Below are 19,992 nucleotides of genomic sequence, written 5' to 3'. Positions count from 1 at the left end.
GCTATGGGAGGGTGACTCTGGACTGTAGCTTCTGCATTTAATCTCCACTCCTTACTTATCCATTAGGTAACTTGATTCTAGAGATTCTACCTAACCTACCATCCTAGCTGCAGATGGTCTGTCACAGTGATAGCAGCTATTACAAAGGAGAGGATGAAGGAGAGCATCAGAGATGCTTAACAAATTTGTAATGAGACTATCAAACTGTGTATTTTATTTGCAGGCAATATGTGAAAATCAAAGTGTTGCTGTTTTGATAAAGAATGAATAAACAGAGTACATGGTACACCAATGAGTGTGTACTTGAGTGATGTGAAATACAGGTTTTCCTTAGAGGTTGTTTTCTTTTTCACAGAATTTGCCCTCAAAGACTGAATTCGATTGTAATCTTGTACAAATTGAAAAGGCATCTAATGAATAAAAATTACTTAGATTAACAATATAACTCTGTAGTTACAGTATTGTGACTGTCACCCTGGAAATAGATGGCACTATAATGGATTTTAGCTGATGGGAGTTTCAAATGTAGTGATGGGAGATTTATAGAAGTGCAGAAAAGATTGAATTGTCCATCAGAAAGAAAAAAATAAGCATAAATGAAGCCCATATAGTTATTTCTTTCTCACTGATGAATGCGCTCTTGTTAATATTAATAGATAATTGTAAGAATGTATGTAGAGAATTATATAAAATCATAGAAGATTAGGGTTGGAAGAGACCTCAGGACCTTTAGTCCAACCCCCTGTTCAAAGCAGGGGAAACCCCAACTAAATCATCCCAGCCAGGGCTTTGTCAAGCTGGGCCTTAAAAAACCTCTAAAGATGGCGATTCCACCACCACCCTAGGTAACCCATTCCAGTGCTTCACCACCCTCCTAGTGCAATAGTTTCCTAATATCCAACCTAGACCTCCCGCACTGCAACTTGAGACCATTGCTCCTTGTTCTGTCATTTGCCACCACTGAGAACAGCCGAGCTCCATCCTCTTTGGAACTCGCTTCAGGTAATTGAAGGCTGTTATCAAATTCCCCCCCTCACTCTTCTGTTCTGCAGACTAAATTTAATATTCTGTTTATCCATCTATATAGGTACATTGGTTGCTATTAAAACTGCTCACAGAATTTTTTTTTCTCCTGTGAAATTTAAATAAAAATGAAAACAAAATTGTTTTCATCAAAGGTTTATAAATAGGAATTTTCAACTCACCCCCCCATCAGAAATATTTGCCAGAAAACTTCAGCCTGAATACAGATAAATTCAGTTTCCTCATGAGAGTTGTAGTTGCGTGCCTTCGGTCCCCATTCTCTTCATTCTACCTGGCTAGAATACATCTCTCCTCTTGCTGAGCTACTGTGAAGCATTATGGGAGTTGTAATCTACCTGGAGCCCCAAAGGAGAATGAAGGCATGAGGCAGTTTAACTACAACTCCTATAAGTCATTTCCAGTTGTAAAATGTTCAGTATTAAACCCACACCCAACAAAGTTTTTTGTTTTCAGGAGTTTTGTGGTTCGTATTTTTTTTTGTTTTGCTTTGTTTTTACACAAAGTCAAAATTTTCTGTGGAAAGCAAACACTACTTATGAAAAATGTCGTTCAGTCAAAAAATCAACTTCTTCTGAAAAACAGTTGACAGAATTTTTCAACCAGTCCTTCTTGCTGTTAAAAAGCGAACAGTTGCTAACAGTTTACCCTACAATCAGGACTTGATCCAAAATCAGAGAAGTCAGTTGCCACACAGTGGGCTTACAATGAGGCCCTTATTTCCTACACTTATCATGGGGGAACTGTAGGATCTTAGGTGCCACTAAGTAGTGACTATTGATAAATGCTGTATATGTTGAAAGAAGAGACATTAGGCTTGTCATACAGAACAGTCAGAATGAAGAATGTGCGCTGTTAAGAATAAAATGTGCTGTATCCTTCGGCACTTAATACCTAGTTCTTATATAACTGTTTACATCGATAGATCCCAAACCACTTTACAATGGAAGTCAGTGTCATTATCCCCATTTGACAAAGAAACTGAGGCACGGATTGCTGAAATGACTTGCCCACAGTCACTCAGCAGGCCAGTAGCCGAACAGGGAGTAGAACTCCGGTCCTGAGTCCCAGTCCAGTGTTCTAGCCATTAGACACCTAGACTATGAATGGCTATGTATTTGCTTACCTTTATGGAGCTTAGGCAAACCCAGTTTTGTTGTTTTGAAAACGGACATTTTGAACATTAATGCAAATGATTAGTTTCTTGATAAGCAGCTGTGATTCCTTTTATATTGCTTGTGGTGTGCGGAGGGACAGTTGGAAAGCACATTAAAAAATTGCACCTTTCAGAATTTGCTCAATTAAAGGTCCATAAAATGTAAATAGGAATAAAATTAGCTTGGTGCAGCTGTTGGGGGGGGGAGGGTTGTTTTGTTTTTGGTTTAAAGTTGACATGATAACATTTGCAGAAAGTCCTAATATACAACATTGGTTATTACCATATGTATACAGTTGATGAAGCTAAAGTTCTATTTGAGGGGAGTGGAGGTCTCATTCAATCAATCCACTCATGAAGATGAGTAGAAAGCATTGGAGATCTGCTTCAGCCAGTTTCCTGTCTTCTCTCTGGTGTTGGATGAGCCTGGGCCAAGCTTTGGAGTGGAGAGTTAATGTAAGTGACTTTATATCGCTGAGCAGCTCACTGCCTCATTTAACAAGGCTTTACAGGACTACAGAGAAATTGTAAAGCAATAATAATCATCTAGCTCAAAAATGGATGAACTGGATGGAAAGCCTAGATGGTCAGCTGAATTGATCTTACCAGCTACTGGCTAGAGAACCACTACTCCTTTGTTTAGTCTATTTTTTTTTCTTTTTTTAGACGTGCTCTCCTTTCTCATGGCTGGGGATGGGGAAATTGCTGGGTCAAGAGCAGCTCCCTTCAGTGAGTCCGATTGGCTACAGTTGAGTGGGGGACAGTGTTTAAGAGAGAGCCGCATGCTCACTGCGGCCCAGGGAACAGTGTTTTTTTTTTTCTATCTGGCCCAAGAGTGCCAACCACCTAGAATTATCAGTGGGCTTGTGCTGGGTGACATTCACTCCAGTGCATAGAGCTCACTCATACCTAGGCCTAAGCATCACTTAAGCCCCACTAAAGTGGTGCACAGGGCTTTGTGTGGGCTCTCTGCACTGTGGTGAACTTCACCTTCAGTGAATTCTGTTGTGCATATTACTGTGAGCCCATTTCATCTATGCTACCATGGGACAGTCCGGCTTGGACTTCATGGGGAGGGATGTTGTGGAAAGTCACAGATGATCTACTTTAATCACTACCATAAAACTCTGTAGAACTGATTCTAATCATGCTTATATTGGTGTAGATTAGGAATCAGTGCAGTTGCACCCGTGCAAAACTGTGATGGAAGTGAGCACCACATCCAAGTGAGACTGGATCCAGAATTAACACGGCAGGCTAGGTGGACGCTCACTGCCCAAAGTGAAAGAGCTCATTATTTCTGAAGAATAAAGTCATATGCTCTCAGAAGTGGTTTTCCAAAATGGAGAAGGTAGATTGTTTGCAAGTTCGTTCCTTCCCTCAAAAGGGGAGAAAAAAAATCTTCCAGCTGCTAAATTTCCATTAATATAAATCACTTACCAAAATATGAAAACAAAATGCTATGAATAAGACAAAAAGCACAACAAATATTAACTGAATTTGTTTTGTCTAACAGGGCGAAACACCTTCAGTTCGATATCTTTTAGTAGGTATGGTTTCTGATTTATTGCTTATAGATGTAGCTTGGATAAAGTGGGAATGGTTGCAAAAACTACGTGAACGTTTCTGGATTTAAATTTAGGGTGTAACCTCTCTCTTTTATTGTTTTCCATTGAGAGGACCTTATACCCAAATCTTAGTGAAGGACCTTTTCACGAGGGTATTAAATACATTAATTTGACTCACCAAGGTGACATTAACAACCCTTTTGGGGCAATGCACATAAGAGCCAGCCAAGAAACCAGACAGTAGGGTCAGACTGACTCATGTGCAACAACTGGTAGTAATAGATTCCAGGACTTGACATCAGGGTCTTGCAACTCTCTCTCATATTCAGAATCTGGCTACAGGTGTAGCCCCTAGTGCCTGAGTACATTTTTTTAAAAAAGCAAAGGTGTTTGGCTTTACATGTTAAAGAATGCAGAAAACAGAAGAAGGATTTAAATCATTCAATTTGTATGGCTCGTTTTTGGTTTTGAAATTACAGCACCATTTAGGCACATCGATGTTGTGTCCGTAGAAGCGTGGTGGAGTAGCCATGGACTCTCTGAAATGTCACAGCATACTAATGTGGAATTGCTGTGTGTTGAGGAAGGGGGGAGATTTCTGTCTTCGTAGGGATTCCAAATAAAGAACCAAGTCTTAACACAAGCACTTGATTCATATTTTGAACTCTGCCACTATTATGTTAACTTCCTCTCTCACAGCATTAGCATGTTCCAGTAAAAATGAAAGTTTAAAAAAAAAAATCTGAATCCGGCTGTTTGTGACCTTGGCAAGTCCCATCATTGCTTTGAGCATCTCTTCTCCATTCCATCCTTTGTCTTGTCTGTTAAGATTGTAAGCTCTCCTCAGGGTGAGTGCTGTCTTATTATGTGTATACAGAGTGCCTAACACAATAGGGCACTATCTGAGTTAGGGCCTGTAGGGGCTAATGTAAGACAAATAATAAATAAAACAATATCTTCTGGAACACAAACCCGTGTCTTAAATTGGAGTCATGCTCTTAAAAATTTCTCTAAAACTGGCCCAATTGGTTTCTGTGCTTATTGTGTCTCAATGACTTCTAGAAAAATGCTTTTAGTTTACAAGTAAAAAGACACTGGTTAGGATTTTCAAAACAATCTTCCTTTAAAATGGAAGATGGCTAAATCCTATACACTGCTTTGATAATCTCAACCATTGTTTCACCCTTCCAGCCCTGCTAATGGAATGTAATCTGAACGAGTATGTTTTTCTTCCGTCACCCAGCAATGAAGATTCTGCAACTGAAACGTGGTTAACAGTTCTGTTGGGGATGCACCAGCCAGAATAGAATTCTGTGCTAACAGGAAGAAACAGTTACTAATAAAAAGCCTCATTTTGTGGTTTGAGGACACATAAGGAGTTAGAAGGTGCATATTTTATTATCAGTACTTATTTTAATATTTATATTGCTGTAGTGCCTAAAGTCACCAACTGGAATCAGGGTCTCATTGTGCTAGCTAGACGTGCTTGTTCCCTGAAGAGCTTACAGTATACATATTAGTATATGACCATATCAGCACCTTAGGGAAATCCCCAGGAGATTTCTGGCAGAACTTTCTTCCACTGCTGCCCAGCAATCATTTCTTGATGGCCTGACTAGGGAAGACCATCTTAAATGGGTTTCATTGTATACTGTAATGACAGAAAAAAATCATATTCAAAATATTTCTGCACAGTACCAATGTACAATTTCCCTCCTAATTGTCTGACATTTCTGATATCCAGTTCTGTATGCCAAACACTAATCATTATTGCTAAATATCAATTTGTGCTAATTGGCCTGAAACAGGGAGAACTCGAAATGAATTCCATGTGTAAGCTATCCATTTTCAAAGTATGTTTTAGATTTTGAAATGTCCCTGATTTTATCATGTGTTGACATTTTCTTCATTAATTTCCTTGTAATTATGTATTTCACAAGTCTCAGACTTTGGAGCCACTTTCATATTTTTCTCAGGTAGGCCTTTAAGGGAGTGTTTGTCACTTAGGCATTGAAAAGGATCTGTATTGATTCTGGCACCTGTTAAGGCTATAAAGTTTGTTGGTTTGTTTCCCAGAGAGCGCTAGTTGAGATGTTATTACACATTGGTTCTTTGCTAGAATAAAGGGTATTTTATAGTCTGTCATTTTGTTGAGTCAGAAATCAGTTTCTGGTAAGGTGCAAGTGTCAAAAGTGGTTTAATGGTTAGTATATTTTTGGATGAGATCTCAGGGCAGTTGTTTTAATGGCAGAGAGAAAAATTATCAGCTTAAATTTTCTAAAGGGACGAATTATTTGGGGTGTATTGAATTTTGCCTACTTGACACCTTAAAGGGGACTGATTTTTTTCCAGAGGGCAGGTGCTCAGCTCTTCTAAAAATCCAAGCCCTTTTATTATGCCTAAAATTGGAGGCACCCAAAATTACTAGTCATTTTTTGAAGTATAGGATTTTGTGTCTATGGAGAAAGCCAGCTATGCACCTGTAGTTGTAACCTCTTATGATATTAAAGATCAGTTTGAGGTTGAAGGTGCAGATGTTAAAAATATTTTTGTGTTTTTGTTTGTTTTTTGAGAACAGAAAACAGAAATTATCATTGCACCCTAGGATGACCTCTGATTTGAACTAAGATGTTGTAGAGGACTATGAATGAGACATGACTCCAAATGAACTCAATTTGAGTATACTGGATTTCCAATTATATTGTTTGTGAAAGCTTTCATTCCTTCATTTGTGGGATAAATAATGTCCTAGGACCAATGCTCTACCAGCTGGCTCAATGTTGTAAAGGTATTAAACACTGGGTGCAAAGTGGTGTTTCAAAGCTGCCTCAATTAAAAAAAAAAAAAATATTTTTTCCTAATTTGCAACGTAACCCTACCTAATTTTCTAATCCAGACAAGAGGACAGTCATTCATTAGCTAACAGAAGGTATGAACACTAAATTCAGTAAATCAGGAAGAAAACAAACCTAAAACCCCAGAGAAGTAAAAAAAAAAAATGCATGTTTAAATTCATCATTCAATTACTACTCTGCGCTGATTAGGCCTCAACTGGAGAATTGTGTCCAGTTCTGGGAGCCACATTTCAGGAAGGATGTGGACAAATTCAAGAAAGTCCAGAGAAGAGCAACAAAAATGATTAAAGGTCTTGAAAACGTGGCCTGTGAGGGAAGATTGAAAAAAATGGGTTTGTTTAGTCTGGAAAAGAGAAGACTGAGGGGGGACACGATAACAGTTTTCAAGTACATAAAAGGTTATTACAAGGAGGAGGGAGAAAAAAATTTCTCTTTAACCTCTGAGGATAGGACAAGAAGCAATGGGCTTAAATTGCAGCAAGGGCAGTTTAGGTTGGACATTTGGAAAAACTTCCTAACTGTCAGGGTGGTTAAGCACTGGATTAAATTACCTAGGAAGGTTGTGGAATTTTCATCATTGGAGTTTTTTAAGAGCAGGTTAGACAAAAACCTGTCAGGGATGGTCTAGATAATACTCAGTGCTGCCTCAGTGCAGGGGACTGGACGAGATGACTTCTAGAGGTCCCTCCCAGTTCTATGATTCTACTGTGCTCACTCTTCGCTACCCTTTATAGCTTGCTTTGTTTGCGATCTAGATAAACAACATACCATCTCTTTGGAATACAGGAGCCTTCACATCTTACCTGTCTCTGTAGAACACCGTCAGCACTTTGCTAATGCTACATAATAAAAATCAATTGCAAGAAATGTAGGAGTCATATGATGGCTAATGAAGCATCTCAGAGGTTTCTGAACTGAAAACTAAGATGTTTGCTTAAGTTTTCAGGTTCAGTCTATGCAGATGTGTTTATGAATGAAGGCCAGGGCAGTGTTGGTACCCTATTACAGGATCATTTGAGCACCTGGGTTAAAGAGGGACCATAATATTCTATGGGAAGTGTGGTGAGAAACTTTGCATAACTAGGTGCTTTCTTCTTCAGGAGAACTGGATAGTGTCCTTGAGATATGCAACATTAGTTCTGATTGGGATACCGCTTTTCTTGTGTTCTTCCTTTCTGGAGTGTTTCTGGGAAGCTGATTGGGATACCCCTCTTCTTGTGTTCTTCCTTTCTGGAGTGTTTCTGGGAAGCTGGTAGATTGGCAGTGACACCAGCATTGTGAAAGATGGGTCAACTTGGCCTACAAACCACAGAAACCAAGTTCTTCAGGTTGCCAAAGTCCCCATTGTATTAGAGAGTAATGGAAGACATAAATGTACTTAGTCTCGGACAGACTTTGTTTTCTGCCTTGTCTTCAATGTCTTTAGCAGGTCATTTTATAACTATCTGGGATATGGATGATAGGGATAAGTCAAAATCCCAGCTAATGTTCCTGTTATGAGGCTATATGTCATTAATGCTCACTGATAGAGCAAAATCCTCATTTAAGTTTCCAGGCATCTGAAATTGACTGTTACTTCTCAGAGGGCTTGAGTAGGGTGTTTTTACAAGCAGATGTTAGGAAATACAGAAAATGGATAGCTGGTACTGATTACTCCACCGTATAAACATGTCATAAAAATGTCATTACCTTTGCCTTGTTACATAGCATGTAAAGGATGAAATGCTAAACTTGTTATGGAAGGAATGGTGAGTGTCTCTCTACATCCTCAAGCTATAATCAATTGCACTTCATTAACACAGAAAATCTTTACTAATTAGCTTTTATGATCAAACCGTTATCATGAGGCTGGTTTCAAAGAAACTAAAATTAAACTCCAGATAGCTCTGCAAGACAGAATTATGGAAATATAAATGCCTGGGTCGTCATTACAAGTTAGAGTAAAATGGTCTACAATGGTTCATTAGGTAATTGTAACTACTTGAAAGAAAAAATAGTTACTCATTGATAACACGTTGCAATATCCTTGAGTATTGGTAACTGATAAAATTAAGATGTTGTTAATAAATGAAAGTCAACTGTAAAAGAGAGAAGGCAATGATGATGTGTTTCTATCCACTGGGGCATTGAATGAAATTTAGTAGTTCAAAGAGCCATGCATATAGATTCTGTTAATCACTCCAAATGTTGTAATGCAGTTTGCAACCTCCTAAACATTTTACATTAAAATGAGACTTTAATTTTATCTTTTAATTTACAAAAATTTAGTACACTAAAATGCTATTGGTCTTTGACACACAATAATTATTTCCCAGCATTGTATTTGTTATATATTCTTAGAACTGCTTAAATTTATTTTGGTTTGCAGGTATTCGTGCAAACCCTTTTTACAGGCTTGCATTTGACCTTAATTTTTACTTTCAGGTTCAGATGAACTGAAAAAGAGCAGAGCCTTGCTTTGATTTTCTAACTGCTTTTTTTTTTTTTTGCCATACCTTTTCATGTTCTTTGCTGTATATTCTAAAGAATGTGTATGTAGCATATTTTATTTATATACACTACAGCCAAAATTTTCAAAGGTGTTTAAACAAAGGTGTTTCACCGTTTCCTAGGTGTGCTGCCATTGAAATCAAGGGATTCTTACTCAGCACTTTTCAAAACCAAGCCATTGTGTTTAGCTGCCCGTTTTCTCAGAATGGCTTTAATAAGCAATTGTGAGACACTGGGAATGACATCCCACAGGATGTAGAGGGAGCCTCTTCACTCGGGACTTTTGAGTTAGACTATGGGGAGACATTTTCGAATGGCACATAAGCATTTGGGAGCCTGAATGACTGAGGCTTAGGTTTCTGTGTACCAAAGACACTTTTGAAAATGGGACTTGAAAGCTTTTTGAAAAGTTTACTGTAGACCATTTGATCTGAACTTGGGCATCACAATCACCCTCCATTTCTTTATGGCTAATTGGAAAGGGAGGTGGCCATGTCCCCAAACTACTTTCTGGCTGTACTATGGGGTTTGGGTATGGAAAAGGTTGAGACTCACTACACTGGACAGTATACTAGTGGGATCAATCCTGAACTGCCCAAGAACAGCAATCAGACTGGATGACCAAGTAGTCCTTTTCAGTCTCTCTCTTCTGTGATGAAATTATCCTATTTATTTTACATTGACTTCTACAGGAGATGATTTTGTAGCAAAATAAATAGGCCTTTGTAGCTTGTTGTTAGATGCAGAAGTGTTTTATTTTGACTTTTTCAGTATTGTTTTATGGTAGGACTCTGCTTTTAGTTCTACTAAATCTGTGCTGGAAATATTTTTGCAGTTCTAAAGTGTGTTTTACATATGTGTGAGACTCCCTTACACACTCCTTTCTTTACTCTGTTGATAGTGTTTGCCTAATCAAATAAGTAAAGTGGTGTGGGTGGGGGGGAGGGAGGAATTAAAGAAGGATACTCTTTAATTATATAATTATACTCCAGACTATTCTGTATCCTAGAATCAATGAAAATCCAACACTCTGACTGAGTAGCACAGGATGAATAGGGAACATTTTTATTTGCATTTAGGATTCTTGAGCCAAATGCTTGCCTCATATATACATGTATAAATCCCATTAACCACCTCATGGTAGAGTTTGGCTCCTTCAAAGGTGCTGGATTTACAGACTTGAACAAAGTAAAGTCACAGGCAGGACAATTTTCTCCACACTGCCCTGCCAATTCTATTCCAAACTGGTGGGACCACTTTCGGTGGTGAGAAAGTAGCTTAGCCTTGATGGCCCTTTTAGACCTTGGCTTCTTTTTTGATACTGCCAGCCTGGGTGCCAATCAGCGCTAAACACTTTGTGGATTTTTAGGATGCATATGTGTCATGGAGGAATGGGATATCATAAATTAACTGATAACTCTTCCTGTCTCTTCAGAGCCACGCAAATTAGCCCTGTGTGGTGGACGTAAAGAGAATTGCACATGTAATAAAGACCTATTGAGGGTTAAATTGTGTGATGACGTCCAACTACGCTCCACTGGAAAAAAAAATCAGAATTTTACCAGTTCTGGAAAGTCTCTGTAAAATAGGTCCTTGTGCTCAGGAGACTTTACGCTAAAAGAAATTTGCCCCCATTATATTAGCAAGTGAATTCACTGCGTATTTATAAGTTATGATATTGGGTTCTGCTTTAGCAAATTTAAAATGTACACTATAAAACCCTGTTGTGTGGAGGTGAGTGTGTGGTGTTCTTTTACAAGTTAATTTCTTTCCTTGAATAATTAGAAAATAGCGGGACTTGCAAAACCGGGGGGTGGAGGGAAAGGAAGGTATATGCCCGCACCTGTGCTTAGATTTTTTTCCTTTTTGACTTCTCCTTTCATTTTTCTAGTCGGCTGCACTTCTTCTTTCACTGATTTGGATGCTGGATGCCCATTTACATTTCCAGTGCATTTAGTGTCTTACAAGACTGGGACAATTAAAAATGTACATGGCATAGAAAAATATTTTTCTACAGTACTTTTTTAACTCACTATGATCACAACGATAATAGAATCTAGTAAAGTATAGATGCAAAACCTAACAGAATGTTTCATTTGTAAAGATGTTTTTTTCAATAGGGACTAGGCTGGCTGCACTCTCATGGCTTACAATCTGTATAGGAGTCTTTCACAGATCAACAGACTATAAGATTGTTTTTCTGGATATGAGCCACTGATGGACCCATACAGGCTAGTGTGCTAGTTCTCATTTAAGAGTCTTTTATACTGTCTCAGCAGGGACATATTCCCTATAGGTTTTGTGAAAGAGAATGTTTTCCTAGCAGCTGATTTAATAGTAGAGGGAGGGGGATAGAAGGAAGATTAATGGTCCTGCCAGCCCTCCAGCAAGATCACAAAAACAATTGGCTAGAGCAGGGGTGGGCCAACACCGTCGGGTTGCAGACTTTTTGGTGTATGTACAATGGCATGTTTTTAATCAAATGTGAAATACAGCCTTGGCAGGTTGAATGGATTAGCTCTCCTTGTAAGTAATTCCATCTGCTGTAGTCAACGGTGTAACCATTTTTTCTAACATTTCATCCTTAAGGTTGTCGTTTTTACCTGTGTCAGTTTAATGGGCCTCAGGAGTTTTGATCATCAAAGGTGGGAGCTGCTTAATCCCTGGATGTGTTTTAAAGCATAAACTGTACAAGATGCCAGGGTCTGAAGGTTTTCGTAGATTGGCACTGGGTGAGACCAAAACCTGACTGCAAGAGTAATTCACTGCAGCACTGAAGTGTGATCAATTTATGTGGCTTCTGACTTATCTTCTGTAGTGATGTTTCAAAGCTGGATATCCTGGTTTTAAATATTTAATTTCCCTGGATTTGGATTTCTGAATCTGCCTAGATTTTAAAAGGTTTCTGGCTTGGATGTGTTCAAATGTAGCTAGTTGCAAAACATGTTCTCTGAACTATACTGAGGAGTTGTCCCTCTTCTAACTTGCGTACTATTTATCAAAGTCCCCTGATTTTTATGCTGTCTTAAAAGATCCCATTAATGACTGTAGAGATTTCAAGTAGCTCATTTCCAGTTCACATTAGCAAAGCTACTAATTAATTTAGGCTACTGTAATATTATGGTTCTCTGTTAGCCAGATGTACTTGTAGCCGTTACAGCTGGTTGAAGCCAAATAAAATATTTGGGGATTTAGTTGGGGATTGGTCCTTCTTTGAGCAGGGGGTTGGACTAGATGACCGCCTGAGTTCCCTTCCAACCGTGATATTCTATGATTCTATGAGAATAATTTGTTTGAAGGATGCCAGATTGTCAGATTTTGTAAATTTATACTGTTCTGTTAAAATGAACACAGTTACTTATTTACACTTGCTAAGCATCTGACACATGCATTTAAAATATACATTTTTAAAAAACTACCCTTTTGCATTCAGATAAAAGGTGCCATGATATTCAGTGAAGTAATACTATATTCTGTGTGAAACTTCTTCATGTTGTTTCCTGTAGTCTAACCTTTTTAAGTTCAAAAATGTGACGATTGAGCCTGACTAATTAAGAGTGTTGCTGAAAAAATAAATTAGGCTGTGCTATGGAGTGTTGGTTAGGCAATGTTAATTAACTCTCAGACTTTTCCAAGGACTCACTCATTTCACAGAGAATAAGAATTTAATAAAGGTTTATAGAAATATTTTTGTTTTAAAAGGGAGTGCATTTAGTGGAAGCCCTAGGATATGGAGAGGAAGGAAGGAAGGAATGTGGGAGGGTAGGGGAAAAGGTGATTCTGTCTGTTTTATTAACCTAGACTGAATTTTCAAAAGCACTCTGAGTTCTCCTGACTGCTCCCATTGAAGTCAGTGGGAATTTTATTATTGAGCTCAATGGAAACAGAATTAGACCAACTTTTTTGAATGCTTTTGAAAATCCCACCATAGATATTTATCTCACACTCATCCCCACAGTGTGAGTCCTGGTTCAGCTGCAGTCATCAGCAATTTAACTCTAGCTAGCACAGAATCTAGCAATCCAACCACGCTATGAGATTAGAAACAACATAGTACAGCGCACTGGTGAGGTTAGGTCATGTAGTGAGTTTTAATTTGATTAAAAAGTGGATTTAGTCCTTTGATTCCCACAAGAATCCTCTTCCAAACAATGGAAAGTGACAAAAATACTTTGCTATAAAATATCTAATGGAGAGAGTTATTTTGACAGAATTATTTAATCTTAATTTGTACAGCCAAACTTTATAAAGGAGGCTGTTTAACCTGTTAGGGCAGAAGATTTAAGAATCAGGACTTCTGGGTTCTTACTCCTGACCCACTGCGTGACCTTGGGCAAGTCTTTTAACTTTTCTATTCATCTTATCTATCCATAAAGTGGGCACAATAATGACTTATCTCAAACAGTGTTGAATCTTAATAATGTTTTTAAAACTAGAGCACTGGCTTCCAATAGTTAAGGCCGTGGTTCAGGAAAACACTTGAGTACGTGCTTGCGTCCCATTGACTGTTAGACTTAGGCAGCATATTAAAGTGTTTGGCTAAACTGAGGCCTGAGTTCATATGTAGAAGCAATTATGTTACTTGATTTTATTTGCCCAGTAATTGGATGGCATTTTGTTGCTTTTTATATCAAGTTGCTTCTTGTTACTTGGGTACAGATTCTGTTTGTGTAGCTGTTCAATTGCAGACATGACAAGGTATATTGAATTAACAGCACATCCCTCAACCTGCAAAAATATTTGACTTACATAGTGACAATGCCCTTTTTAAATATCACTATGTGACCAAAGTGAGGATTTGAGTTTTATTAGGAATGCCATCCAAAACATATGTCAAATGAAGAAAACATTGAAGCCTTCAGATTTTCTATGGTGCATTTTAAAGAAGCACATTTCTATATGTAACATGATGTGATGCTTATCTGAACTGAGTGAACATTTTGCCTTCAACTTGTTTCTCTCGCATTCCTGCTGCTCTACAGATATTAATATAGATATATATGCACAAATAAACACATCTGCAGCAGAAATGCTGAAGTTTTTTGAAGGTGAGATGAGAAAAAACAATTGCAATATTAAGACTAAGGAGTAGTTATATTATGTGTAGCAGTTTCCCAGTATTGACCTCAGGGGAGGATTAAAATACACACAGAAGAAAAGTAAGGTTAGGCCATTATAAGTTTTTTGGCCCAAATGATCAATTTAGGAATTGAATATTAAAAATTACAATGCATTGATGATCTTTTTACCTTGCATTCTCCTAAACTAAGATTACCAAGTATACTACCAGATAAAGACGGTTTTCAAAATTGTGTGGAAGACTTAATATTAGTACTGAGCACATATGTAATTTTTTTTACCTTAAAAGTGCTTGCAAACATTATTTATATAGTGTCATACCTTTGCATGGTGCTTTACAGGGTTTTAAGTAAATGTGGTCCTTTCCCAAGGAGTTTACAGTCTAACAGTCCAACCTTGTAAGCACTTAAAAATGTGTTTAACAACACATTAAAGTTACACATGTGTAAATGTGTGCAGGATTGGTGAAGCCCTAGTCTTACAAAGTCAATCAGTCTTGGTGCTGGGGGGGTCCCTGCAGGATTGAAACCTAAGTAAAGCACATCACAGTGAATGACGATGACCTACAATCAGAGCTGGGCAAGAAAAGGTTTTCCTGTACTGAGAAACTCTTTGAATTTCCACACATTTTCCCATTCCACACTGGGACAAAACTGAGACCTTTTCAAGTTTTTCATAGAAAAAGAGAGAGAGAGATCCATCCTCGAATAACCAATAACCTGTGATTAGGGCAGTCCCCTGGGATGTGGGAGACCCAGATTCTGGTCTCTACTCTGCATGTTTCAGTACAGCAACTTAAACCTCGATCTTTCACATCCCAGGTGTCTGCCCTACCCACTGGCCTATAACCTATAACCACTGTCTTTCTTTCTAGCTCTCTTGTCTTGGAGCTGTTCCAGAAATTAAATATTCCCTGTGACATAGAGAGCAAGAGACTGACTTGGTAGGCCAGGGGTTAGGGTACTCACCTGAGATGTGGAAGAACCAGAATCAGGTTTGTGCTCTAATTAATATTTATTTTCTACAAAATGGAACAGCTCTAACAGGAGAGATTGAGACCGAGCCTCCCTAGAATAGCCAGTAGTCTGCTGGTTAGAGCACTCACCTAGAATTTGAAAAAAAATAATGGTAGAGCAGGGACTTGAACTTGGACCTTGTACATCTCAGATTAGTGCCCATGCTGTTCTGGCATGGGTTTCTCTGTCTTCCTTTCCCGCCCCACCCTGCAAAATTCCATTGTGGGTTTCAGAAACCTTTCCAAACAAAAGTTTTGCTAAAATTTTGAACATTCCCACAAAAAGTTTCATCTTTGACAAACTGACATTTTCCACTGAAAATCTATTTCGTCGAAAATTTCCCAACCTGCTCCATGCAGTGGTGGCTGGAGGAAAAGGAAAGATGGAGGTAACAATAAATAAAGCTCCCTGGCTTTTTAAACATATTTTTAATCCATTGGTGGTGGTGGGGCCTGGCTGCTTTGTTTTTTGTACTAATTGGTTTTTATAATGTGTGACTTTACAAAATCCAACATTTAACAGGAACTTAATTGTAAAGTCTTATTGGGCTGGATAAAAAACTTCCCATTAAGCTTCTGAAAAACTGATTGATTTATTTATTATAGTGCAATTGCATTATGTAACACTATCCAAGTGATGGTTTTGGTCCTAAAATAATCCACAGTAATCTATTTTATGTAATAAAGATGTCTTTTTTTTGTTACTGTTTAATAAGGGCTCAGTTTCCAGATACCTGTACAATACCTGTAGTGAGTATCCCACCTCTCTCTAAAGAAGGGTTTCTGTATAGACCAAAGGGCAAAATGTTATTGCCAACAAAGGTGATAATATTAGTCATGGGTAGTGATGCAGTCTCCTGATGCCTGGAGCTTTGGATAAAATGAGCTATTGATGACTTTGGGACTTAAAAAAAACCAAAAACCCTTTCACTTGTCCAGAATGCAATTATGTGAGCCTGCAGTAAGTGATGCCTGAATGAGATTAACAAGGACCTCCTTGCTTCACATCACTAAATAGGGGGTGAGGAAGGGGGCGGCCAGAGTAATGACCATTGACAGTGTGATGGGAGATTCAGTTCACTAAATAAAAGGAATTTCCAATAGGATAGTTTTGTTTTATTTTATTTTATTACATGAAAATCAAAGGTAATTAATTGATTCATGACATAAACCACCAGGCATGACATTTGTATTTTGTATTATTTGTATTTTGTTTGTTCCATCTTGCAGTTGCTATTTTAAAAAAAATTCAAAATCTATTCTCACCATGGTTTTAAGAGAAATCAGAATATCTACTACCTAAATGTTTAGATCCAGCTAAATTAGTAAAAATAAAAACAGAGTCTATATAACTGGAAAGCAATTTCGTTTACCAAAACTACATTAGTATACAGAGAGTAGTTCACCTTGAATTAGTAGGAAAGCATTTTATACTGGCTGAACTTGAGACAGAATCTGCTCTTTGTTTATACCACTGTAAATCCAGAGTAAATCCAATGGGCCTAGTGGAGTTATTCCAAATAACAGAGATCTGAATTTGAGGTAAAGAGCATCTGTGACAAAGTGGGAATGTTCTTAATGTTTTCTCTTAATACTGTGTGGCTGCCTCAGCTTCCCCTATGCAGTTCTTAAGTATCTAGGTGGTGGGATAAGCTGTGTGATTGTTGCAGAGCCCTAGAGGGCCAGTGTGATGGTGTCTGCACAGAGAATGGCCGACACCCTGTCTCCTGGCAACTGATGGCCTGGGCCCCTCCTCTGCAAAGGTGCCAACTGAAGGTGTTGGAGAACAAAGAGATCAGGTGGCCTCCTGGCCCGGAAAAGAGACAAAGGCCAGAGGAAGGGCGGGAGAGTTTCAGTTTGGAGGTGGCTGGGGAAATGGAGGGAGGCCCAGATGGGGCTCTGGCCTCCCTGCCCCCAAGACGGACCGGTCTGAGGGGTCCTGTTCTCTGTACCTACAAGCTCTGTTTTAGACCATGTTCCTGTCGTCTAATAAACCTTCTGTTTTACTGGCTGGCTGAGAGTCACGTCTGACTGAAGAGGTGGGGTGCAGGGCCCTCTGGCTTCCCCAGGAGCCCTGCCTGTGCAGACTCGCTGTGGGAAGCACACGGTGTGGAAGGGGATGCTGAATGCTTCGAGGTCAGACCAAGGAAGGTCAAAGCTGTGTAAGCTCCTTGCCCTGGAGACAGTCTGCTCAGAGACAGGAGGCTCCCCCAGAGTCCTGACTGGCTTCGTATGGAGTAGTTCCAGAGCATTGCCCGGTGACTCCGTGAAAGCATCTCAATGTCAAATTGCAATAACTATGAAGTCAAATGCTTTATAATTTCCTAATGGTATTATCGTCAGTAAAATCTTTTGATATTTGGATGAATGTTAAAGAATGTACTAGGCACATGATGTACACAAATATAGGACTGAACATTGAGGTATTTTGTGTTTTGTTTTTCATTCGTTGGTTGGTTGGTGTTTTTAACAAAGATGAATGAAAAATTGATGTGTGGTAATCCATTCACTACACAATAAGATGCATACATAAGGAGAAAAGACTTGAAACTATAGTATTAAAATCCGTGAAACTTAAAAAATTGTATTGCAATTTGATAAACTAGTTGGAAAGTTACCAATATTGACACTGGCTCTGTGCAGTAAACAGCAAAGGTAGGACCAGATTCTGATTTCATTTACACCAGTGTAAATAAGGAATATCTCCATTGAAATCAGTGGTGGTGAAAATTGCTCTGAGATCAAAGTAAGGCCAATAAAAAGTAGGATATGAGCCCTTTACACATTTTTCCATTATTATTGATTTGGAATGGGTGTATAGTAATTGTGTGTGCTGTGTGCACTCATGCATGTGCCCATATGACCCTGGTTCTCTTTTGCATTCAGGACCTTTTGGACTATTTACGTAGGTAAAGCAGCCTTAAAATAGCGCTAAATTGCACTTACTCCTGCTTTAAAGGGACATTAATGTAAATGAGAATTAGGTTCCTATACGTGATTTTAAGTCTGATTGCCCTTACGCATCCACATGCAAGTTGCGTCCTGGAATGTGCCTACATGGCTCTAAAACTGCCCTGTGTTACACCCAGGTAGTGATTGTTTACTCTAGACAAAAATCCATTTAAAAAAGCATAAAATACAAGAGCTGAGCACAAAGTCGTCGCTGAAATATGCACAATATTTGAATCATAAGGAGCAACGTGGTCAGTTCCACGTTTTTTCCAGTAACTGTGACTGTCTTTTTGTTCCAGGGCCCCCAGAACAGTGAAGCAAATAGATTTGCACCTGCAATATTATGATCATTTGAGTACTTGTGCCTGTAGATACCTGGCTGCAAGTGCACATCAGGTAGCTAGAGGGGTATAGACTCAGATTTGTGCCCACCGTTCAGCCCTTTTGAAAATATATCCGTCTAGATCAGGCAAATATTACTTTTATTAACATTTTCTAATGGATAGGTTTTTTTAACGTGGCCAGTCCCTTTCAGTTTTTGTGCCTCATGGGGCTCCCTGGAAAATCTATAACAATTGTCACATTACATAAAAGAGGACATGCAAGTATTAAACATCTAGTAGTAACGATGTTGTGTGCTTGTAGAGTAGTCCCTGGATTTCGAGTGGGGGTAAGCAATATTTTCCCCTTCTTACAGGTGAGATAACTGAGCCACAGAGATGAGATTTAAGCACTCAACATCTCTTTGAATATCCCAGCCTTTCATAAGTGTCCACTAATCATGGGTGTCTCATTTTGAGGTCAAACAGGTCCTGATTTTTAGACCTCCTAAGTGCATGTAGCTTCCGTTGACTTCAACTGATGTGCATGCTCAGAAGTTCTGAAAATCTATCAGGCAGGTGGGGATGTAATAAATGATAACGAATCAGGTGACACTGGGGAAAGGAAATCCTTAATTTTCCAAAATATTCTTTGTTGCTTTGTTTGAGGATGTAGAAGGTGGTGGTTGGGTTTTTTTTGTTTTTTTGTTTGTTTGTTTGTGTTTTTTTAAGTGAATGACAGTTTTGGTGAGAGGAGAGGGAAGTGGAAAGGGATTAATTGTGATCCACTGAAACTCACTTCCAGCCTTTTTAGGGTGGAAATTATTGGTTAGCTGGATTTACAGAAAAGTCTCTTTTTGTATGATGTCATCTTGTTATGCACAACAGTCCTCTAAATCTAACCTCTTTAAAGGCTTAATTATTTCTGGGGACAATAACTAAACAAATATTTGTTTATACATTTTAGTTTTCCCAAATTGGTTTCCAGGAACATATGCTGACTGTGACCGTTTGGTAATTTGAGAATAGTAATGGGAGAAAGAGAAGAGGGGGTGCTATAGGACAGTAGCTTTGAGTCATGGGAAACAGAATTGGTCTTTCAAGAAGTTTTTGTTAGTGTGTTATCAGGAAATATTGATTTTGATGCCCTTTAAGTTTGAATAATAACCAATCTTATTATTCTCCTTTTCTTCAACAAAGTCACTGTGCTGAGTAGGTGCAGATATAGCCTCAATCAGGAAGTCATTGCATTATTATCATTTTTATTTATTATAATTTTGATTCTTTTGAAATTGGACAAAACTTTGTGCAGCATTGAGGGGTCTTCTTTTTAAGTTCTGATCAGGCCTACTTCTGCTTAGTTATGACATCTAGCAGGGTCTCAAGCTGATGCACATCCAACAGCCTAGGGCAAAATTTTCAAAGACACATAAGGGTATGAGTGCACTGCATTGTAAATCCGGGTCCAGGGCTTGTAGATTTACTGTTTCCAAGCCCACGCCTGAGCATCCGTGCT

General features: G+C 38.6%; 1 protein-coding gene across 5 annotated transcripts in view; it reads left to right on the top strand.

The window, feature by feature from the left end:
- The window catches only part of CELF2 (CUGBP Elav-like family member 2), a 713,903-nt gene that overhangs the window by 359,825 nt on the left and 334,086 nt on the right, over positions 1 to 19,992 (top strand). The gene's annotated exons all lie outside the window — the stretch shown is intronic.

This window comes from Lepidochelys kempii, chromosome 1 (genome assembly GCF_965140285.1).
Source record: "Lepidochelys kempii isolate rLepKem1 chromosome 1, rLepKem1.hap1, whole genome shotgun sequence".
Taxonomy (NCBI): Eukaryota; Metazoa; Chordata; order Testudines; family Cheloniidae; genus Lepidochelys; species Lepidochelys kempii.
This window is presented reverse-complemented; position numbering and strand designations above follow the sequence as displayed.